The sequence below is a fragment of the Apteryx rowi genome, unplaced genomic scaffold, assembly GCF_003343035.1.
Source record: "Apteryx rowi isolate R43461 unplaced genomic scaffold, aptRow1 scaffold_980, whole genome shotgun sequence".
Classification (NCBI taxonomy): Eukaryota; Metazoa; Chordata; class Aves; order Apterygiformes; family Apterygidae; genus Apteryx; species Apteryx rowi.
The window spans coordinates 10,110-18,859 of NW_020451294.1; the positions used below are offsets into that span (position 1 = coordinate 10,110).

General features: G+C 45.4%; 1 protein-coding gene across 2 annotated transcripts in view; it reads left to right on the forward strand.

Annotated features, from left to right (window-relative positions):
* Window positions 1–7,318: 7,318 nt before the first annotated feature.
* The window catches only part of HIVEP2 (human immunodeficiency virus type I enhancer binding protein 2), a 149,732-nt gene continuing 148,300 nt past the window's right edge, over window positions 7,319–8,750 (forward strand). For both annotated transcript variants that reach the window (XM_026055093.1, XM_026055094.1), the window contains exon 1: window positions 7,319–8,170. The gene's annotated coding sequence lies outside the window, so the exon portion shown is untranslated. The remainder of the gene's footprint in view (window positions 8,171–8,750) is intronic.

An 8,750-nucleotide genomic window follows, 5' to 3' on the forward strand; every position in this document is an offset into this window, starting at 1 on the left:
CTGCACGAAAACCTTCCTAAGTCAGGAACCACAGTGGCTGTCCCGCATGCCCTGGGAGTTGAATGACAGGGAGTTTAAGGAGTGGTTCACAGCTAGGAAAAACCATCAGCTCCCAAAGGGTCACCAGCAGCCACCGCTTGTGGCCTACTGTAGCTAGGGATTTAGCCAGCTGAGCAATCCCAGTGGGAGCACAACTTGCCACAGCTCCCACAAGAGCTACACTTGCTCTCCCTGAGAGCATGAGGCTGAAAAGGTAAAGGTTGGCCATACCTGTTGTATCATATCTGTTATATCATTTCCAGTCTGAGGAGTATCAGTCTAGATTATTTAGTCTCATTTGGAAGCCACTCTAGGTTGTCCTTGTCGCTCTGCTGTAATCCCTTTTGGTAGAAAATGACCAGAAATGCATTTGGTATGTGTCACCCTGGATTTATTCAACTGTGTAACTTTTTTATCCCTTTCATTTCTGAATAACTCCTAAACATTGATCTGTCTTTTTGGACATCCCTGAACACTGAGCTGATGTTTTTGCAGAACTGTTCACAGTCACTTCTAGACCTTTCTTTGATTGGTGATAGCTGGTATAGAACCCATGACTGGGATGGTGTATTTAGAGTTAGATTTCTCCCTGGTTTGTCCTTGCTGGCATTGAATTTCATTTCCCTTGTATATCCTATGTTTGTGAAACCATGAGTGGTACAGTTTCAGGTATTACAGAGATTTTAATGTACCATATCAAGGTCAGCTAAAACTGTTTGTGACAGAACTGGTAGAAACACTTCAAACTTTTATAATGCGTATTTTCAAGTTGTAAATACATTAATATATTTATTTTAAAACATTTTATTTTATTTTTACTTTCCAGTTAAAGTTTTAATGAAATTCTTTCATGAAAATTTTTTTAGAACAATATTTCTTAGGAACAAATAACTCCCATTGCAGAAGTGTGACCAGCTTCAAAGACATATATTATCTGTTAATTTCAGTGAATCAGAATTTACATATTGATGATCTGCTGTAATATATATGAGCGGAATTTAAATCATTGACTCAGAAGCAAAAGGTTCTCCTAAGCAGTATTTCAGTTACCCAGTTCCACAGCTTTTACTAAAAGTTATTGTCTTGAAGAAGTGTCTACAACCACGTATTTTGTCTTGTCTGATGTTATTTATTTAGCATCTACTATTCCAACATGGACTTAAAAATTTTATAGACATTCATGACAGCCAAAGAGCTACATAAGCACAAGTAGTTGAAAGGACACTGACATATGTTCTGACTTTTTTGACATTTCAGTTATACTCCAAAGTGCTGCATTGTTATTTATGAATAACTTCATAACATGAGACACAGGCAACCACAGGACACTTGCTAGGTGTGTCAAGCAAGTTACGACAACAACAGTAGGAAGTTTCTTTTGAGCTTGTTCAAACAAATGATTAACTGAAAAAAGCGCTCTATCAAAGTGCAAAAACTACTCTCTGACAGTAAAGGAAGTTCAGTCATCTGTTGAAAACCTAAATAATGCCTAAATAACAAATATTTTGTACGTCAGTATCACCAACACATCTACTTGATGTACAGATTAACCCAAAATGTGTTTCTTACAATTATAGAATTAATTCCTGGTATTTCACAGAATGGTTGAGGTTGGAAGGGACCTCTGGAGATCATCTAGTCCAATTTAGCCCACTTTTGGCAAAAGTGGCACTGTAGAGGTGACACTTGTACTGGCTTTCAGACAGGGAATTTACTTTTTTGTCAAGTTACCCTGCTAACATATGGATTAGAGAGAATCAGCCCAGATTACCTTTGCTCATGTCCTTCTTCATGCCTTTCCAATTGTTGAGTTTACTAACTTTCATAAACTAAAGACTAYCTTAGTAATCCAAATCAGTACTGTGAAGGCCTGGAGAGTTCAGGAATGGGAAAGAATCTAAGAAAGTCCTAGACCTATAGAAAGTGGCTTAGGTCCTTCAGTAGGTGGCACACTTCCCTCTAAATCAGTGGTGAAGGAAGGTATTCTCAGGACGCTCAGAGCACCCGCTTGTGGGAAGATTCCCAAGATGCAAAACCAAGAGGCCAACGAATGTGGCTGGCAAGGTTCCCATGGCATGTGCCAGAAGAGTAAAGGAGATAGATCGGCTAATATGGTCAAATACTAGGTAGCTGCAATTTAGTTAATATCATTTTTTGTATTTAAAGTGCCTTCTGCCATTTTGAGAAGGCAAGATATTCTTCCTTTTCCCTGTCTTCTGGTTGTCACCATGTACTGCTGGGAGTGGTCTTTCTCTCTGTCTCTCCTGAGCCTATACATCAAATTCTCTATATATGAAGCAGGTGATATGATGAGGTTTCTTTGAATTGGAAGACGATATAAAATTGAAAGTTGCCTATTTGAGAAGAACACTAAATGAAAGGCTATCAGGTCTAATAAGAATATAAATAGGTAGGCTTTTAGAAAATAAAGTCACTTAATCGTTCAGGTTATATAACACAAATGTTAAATCATGCTATGTTTTTGGCAGTCTCTTCAGCTGTTCTTAGAAAAACTGGGGAAAGAAAAAAGAACTGAATACAGTATACAAAATAAATAGGCGCTATTATTTTTCCTTTAAGAGCAATAACCTGTGCCTGCTAACATGGCATGCTTGTTATAAGGCCAAACATTTTTTCCAAATGCCTAAAAGTAGAGATTTTTCAGAAACTTATTTGGGTTGTGATATTAAAAAACAAAACAAAACAAATGGAATCTGGCTGTAACACTTATAGGGTTCATTTATCTCATATTAGAAGTGCACATAACGTCTTGGCTGAGTTTGTGGTCAGCATTGTGTATTTTCCTACTCAGCTGGCTAATTAGTTGTCAAAAATGGGAATGAGTAAAAATCACCTTTTATTTAAAAAATCTTTTTCTATGATTCATGGGCTTTAAAAAATGTCTTCCCATGAAATGGCATAATTTCAGAAAATTCTTTTTTGTTTTTCCCCCCAGTTGCTAGGTCAAATGATGACCTGTTATTATCAAGCTGTTGACATTCATAGCATGTTAGTTCTGCCTCTGGAAATACTTTATGTGGAGAAAATCACATTTTTTGAGGGAAAGCTCAATATAGCAGAAAAATATTTATCCTTCAGGAAATAGATCCATTTGTTCATTACCAGGCAAATAGTACTCCCCCTCCTTTTGGCCCTCTGCCAGAGTTATTTACACACTGACACTGACTTTTTCATGCTAACCACCTTAGTTTTGTCCTCCTTCATACCATTTGATCCTGTATGAGCTTGAAGTTATCCTGGATAAAGTGCTTCACTGTGACTTCTTTGTGTTCTGTGGAGGAGTTATGGGCACACTCCCCTGTGAGGAAAGATTGCTCTTGTTTACATAGGAGAGTAGACAAACAAGATACAGCAGCCCTGCATAAAGTAACACATATGGAGATGTGTTGGGAGGGTGAGCTGGCACTGTGTTTTTCTCTTTTCTCATAGGATAAGACAGCACTCAAGCAAAATGAAAGCAATATGTACAAATTAGAAACTGGAATCCTGTGGCTGGAAATATGTTTTATGATACTGTATGACTGATACGTGAAACTCAGAGCTGCTAGATACCTCTGTGGAGAAGAGTTTGAGAGGTTTAGTAGATGATAAGTATCTTTGAAAATAAAAACCCCTGCAGCTATCTGAATTAATTTTGTTGATATTGCTGATCTTTTGATGCACATGGCATCCAAAGTAAAGCAGGAGACAAATGCAGCCCTTTYAGGACTGTCGTGAAGTCTTCAAATACAGCTCAGTCTTCCTCCTCACCTTCCTTCACAGCCGCAGAGCTGCTATGGAGGCTCCACCTTGCTCTCAGGACATCCCAGAGGAGGATCTGGTGGCAGGGTGCCTCACCCTTCCTGACAGTAAGCTGCTCCCAGATCATCGCCCAGTGTGTGGCTCAGTGCCCTTCTCTTACTCACGAGCGGAGCAAGAGCAGATCCTCCTTACAGCCCTTCTCTCTTACAGGAGAGGCAGTTAGCTCTCCTTCCAGCATTGGAAAGCCAGCCCCAAGTATCTTGCAGTCTTACTGATAAGCATAAGGAGCACTGAATGTAACTAGAGAGTTAGAAAAGGCAGTGGGGGGAAGGGGGAAGGACAGTGAGAGACATTGCAATCCAGTCAGTTGAAGAAAGGAGTGAGGGAAAAAGGAAGGAAGTTCCAACACAAATAATGCATGATGCATTTTAAACAACATTGATAGAAAGCCATTAATACTTGTTTATTTATGAGGAAAGTCATTCACAGAAAGTTTCCCATGTCAGTATAGATTTTCTTATTTAACCAGACTTTAAGAAAGAGGATGCTAAATGGAACCATAATGACAACACCAACACTAATTTTAATTTGCTCTTCTGCCCTCTGAGACTTTCAGAAAACTGGATACATTTGGTTCCACTTTTGCTTTACACTAGTCACGCTGAAACAGACAAATAGGGTCCACCCCTTTATATAAGGAAGTATCCCTTTCTGGTAAGGCTTTATCTGTAACAACTTTATGAAGCAATTGTTAAGGCCTTGTGGGTGCGAGCTTAGGGACCCAAGTAATTTCTCTCAAAGAAAGAAAGGATGAACAGCTTTAAAATTGTTAGCTATTTTAGGAATGGTTATTTAACATTTCAACTCAACTGTACCACTAAATAAAAATTATATAGTGTTTCCTATTATCTACTTTTGGGAGCAGCATGGTTTACAAAACTGATGAATATTTATTATATGTTCTGAGATCAAACTAAGTTTTTAGAATAATTTATAATGTTTAATAAACTGTGAACATCATTGATGAATATTATAATTCTTTATTGCATTTGCTACTAGCAGCAGCTATGATGGCCAAGCTGCTTTCCAAGCATCAAGAATGACTTACTCTGATGAATCTGAAACATCTATACTCAGAAAACATCTGTAAATCTCACACCTTAAAACTGCATCAGTTCTTTTTTCAGCTAAGTTTGAATGATAGTTTTGTTAGAAGTTAAATGTAAATGCAAAAAAAAAATCCAGAGGAAAGTGATAGGACAGGATGACGCAAGGACATCATTATTAAGTTATGTTGTCACATCTAGGCAAGAGTAAGTGATTCAGACGTGTCTGCTGCCTCTGTGTGGAGTTACTGGCAGAAGTTTGTGAAGAAAAGACTGAACTGTTGTTCCAGCAGCTTCTGGGGTCTGTTCTCTGGGACAATAAAAATGAACTTCTAGTCTTGTGAGTGGCAGAAGAGAAGCAAACAATGCTTGGCATAGTGCAAGAAGTCAAATGCATTGGTCAGGAGTGTGCTGCTTCCCAGATGGGAAGATACTAGAAGCTGTCATTTGGTGACAGAGGTAAATGGAGTTGCTGTGGAAAGGGGCAGGATGGGAAAACCTCAATTTAAAACAAATCCCAAGCACTGCCATCTCCCATTGACTTAATCTGACTTCATGTCAAATAAAGATTACAAGCCCAAGGTCAATATATTTGCTCAGACAGAATAATCCCAGTCAAACAATACTCAGTGACAGGAATGACAGTATCACTTGCACTGAAAAACAGGAAAACAAAATAAGACATGCTTACAGACTTGACAAGGAGAAGGCAATTCTTTGGTAGCTTTGGTCCAATCCTCTTAGTATTGGAAATGCTTGTAGGAACAAGCCTTTTATGTAATAGAAGTCATTAGTTATTGTAAAATTATGATCATGTGAGTTGCTCATGCCAGTATCACTTGAGACGACACCCGAGAAGTCTTGAGATTCTCCTCCATCAACTGAATTCGACATGATGAAGCACTGTGAATCTGATTCAAAGGCCACCAAGGTCAACAAGCATCAGGGACTACAGTAGATTGACATGATATTTTTTAACGGATTCTGTGCCAGGACTGCCAGTCTCAAACACTGAATTGTTATGAGTTTATTCCTCCAAAGCTATAGGAATTACTTAAAATTGTTAACCATTTAAATTATAAACTAATAATTTGGTTTATTTATACTGGTATCTGCCATAAGAGTTACGGCTTTCAGGATTTATGCTTGTACTGTTTTCTTTTCAACCTTGAGGCTGAGATGTTTTTTCCTGATGCGAATCAAGGTAATAGTCTCAAGTGATAGTATGCCTTCAGAAGTGAGAGAAAAAACAGGGCTAGTACTGCAAGTTGGCATCACTTAGAATCAACTTATGGTAGCCTTGAAATTTAGTTGAATGCTTTCCCCAAACCTAATGTGAAGAGAATGATTTTGTTTTGAAAATTTGGTTAAGACCAACTTTCAAAAACCCAGCACTTTTGCTGCATTGTGAAGCCAAGCCAGATAAAGCCAGAGAGTAGGACCACCAAAACGCTGACAGGCCTGGCAAGAAAATTAGCCAGGTTAATTTTATTCTCTGAGCAACCATGGCAAAAATCGAGTGCACATATGGAGAAAATAAATGTTATTTCCAATAATCTCACTCTGGTTAATTAACAATCAAAGATATTAGCAACACAGGTAGCAGGATGTTGTCACGCTGTTATCACTCTTTGGTTAATTACAAGTTCCGAAAGCCAGGGCTGTGTTTGCAGCGATGGGCTGCTCCGAGGAAGTGAAGTCACCGGGTTGCTCCCCGTCCCGTCCCGTCCCGCCGGCCCCGCCCGGAGGGTACTTCCCCCCGCTGCTCCCCTCAGGCGGCGGCGGCGGCGGCGGCGGCGGCGGCACCGCCCCGGCCTGGCCCCGCCCCGCGGGACGTTGCGGGCGCTCATTGGCTGCGGGTGGCCCCGTGAGCCCGGGGCGGCCGTTAGCCTGCGGCGGCCGCCTCCGACGAAAAGGGAGGGCGGCCGGCCGGTGGCGGGAGCGCTGGCTGTGGGCCGCCGCCCGCCGCAGGGACTGGCTGTCCCTTCTTCCGGCCGTAGGGGCGGGTCTCAGGGAAAGCCCTTCGCCGTGGCGTTGCAGGCGGTTGGCTCGTCGGCGAAAGGCTGTTAAAGTAAATGCAGAGGCCGGGGACAGCTGGCGAGGCGGAGGGCTGCGCTGCCAGTGCGCGCCAAGCGCGGCACCGGCGCTCCGCCTGCGGAGCGCGCTGGGCGCTGTGTTGCCACGGTCCCTTTTAAAGGGCAGTGTAGGAAGCGGTGAGGGTCGCGGCGGCCGCCCGCGCACCGACCTCTGCGCGGGCAGCGGAGGCAAAGACGTACATGGTTTTAAATACGCCTTGCACGGCACGTTAGGCGCAGTGCTCAGCTGGGGGATGGAAACCGCAAGAAAACAGGTTCAAAAGCCCAAGAAATGCAGCCAGCACCAGGAACTCTGGTATTATTTTGTTCTTGCTGACATAACGTGATCTTGACCAGGCAAGGCAGAGGAGGTGGAGTGGTTGGAGGAAAAAAAAACGAGGGAGGGTGAGCGTGGGGGGGGGGAAGGAGGATCCCACATCCTTAAAGGAAATTCTCAAGCTGGGAAGACGCACAACTTTTGCATGGCAAGTTGAGACTAGCTCTCCTGGGAGTTCCCTTTTCGGAGGCGGGGGAGGGGGGAACAGAGATCTCCTCCGGCGGGGAGAGGCTGAGGATTTGCACTCAGAAGCCCTGCCTCCTCCCTCCCCCTCTGTCCCTGTCTGCACAGTGCACCTCTGCTGCTCGCCGTCTCGCTCGCGCTCTCACGCACTCGCTGCGCCCATCACCCCCGCGCCGGGCGCTGCCGGTCGCGCCCCGCTCGCTCCCCCCCGGCGCGCTGGGGGACCCGGTGACGTCACGGGCCGCGCGCTCCCCGCGCTCGCTCGCTCGCCCGCCCGCCGCCCTGTAACTTCTGTTCTGGGAAGTGGTGCCAGGAATAACCCAGCCTGTCTGCAGATCACAGAGGCTCCCTCCCTCCGCGGCCAGAAAAAAACTGCGGCTCCCCGGGCCTCTGCCTCTCTCGTGTAAAACTGAGCCTCACCACTATCATTGTTGTTATTTTTTCTTCTTCAAAAAGAGGGAGAGAAATGCTCTCCCTTAAGATAAATACATGAAACAGACGCCCCTTGGCTGCTGGAATATCTCTGTCTGTCTTTATATAAAGAAATACCGCGAGCCACCTCACTCCAGGCAAACCTTTAGCAAAGGAGCAACAAGAGCACCCAGCGGGATCAACAACAACAAGGGCACTGAGAGGGCTTTCCTCCTTCCTCCTCGGTGACTTTCCAGGTGAGCAGCAGCTGCTGCTGCAGGCAGCCCCCTCCTCCCTGCCTCCGCGCCTGTCTCCCGCCTGTCCCCTGTCACGGGCACCAGCTGACAGCCTCGCCGAGCCGCCGGCGGGTGCCGGGGCTGAGGGGCGCTCCCGGAGCGGGGGCGGGCTGGGGGTGATTCGGGAGCTTTACTTTTTTTTTGGGGGGGGGGGCGCGGCAGAGAAAGTGCTTGACAGGCGGGGGGTCTGACGCGAAGGCTTTCCGTGTCGCTGGAGCAACTTGCAGTGTGGTTGCTGCAACTTGGTGCTCCCTGGCCTCGGGGCGGCGGGGGTAAATGGAGGGCATGCGGCGGGAGGCGCGGGGGCAGGGAGCCGCTCGGGGCAGCCGGCGGGGTTCTCGGGCCGCCAGACCGGTAAGTCACCCCGCGGCGGCGGCGGCCGTGGGTGCTGACACCGCCGGCCCCGTGCCCGGAGTGCGGCGGTGAGCGCCCCCCCCCCCGCGGCGTGCAGGCAGGCGGGGAGGGGAGGCCTTTGTTAGGGGCGCGCTGTTGGGAAACGCGGGGAATACCCGGCATGTCAGTGTGTGCCGACGAGGCGCGG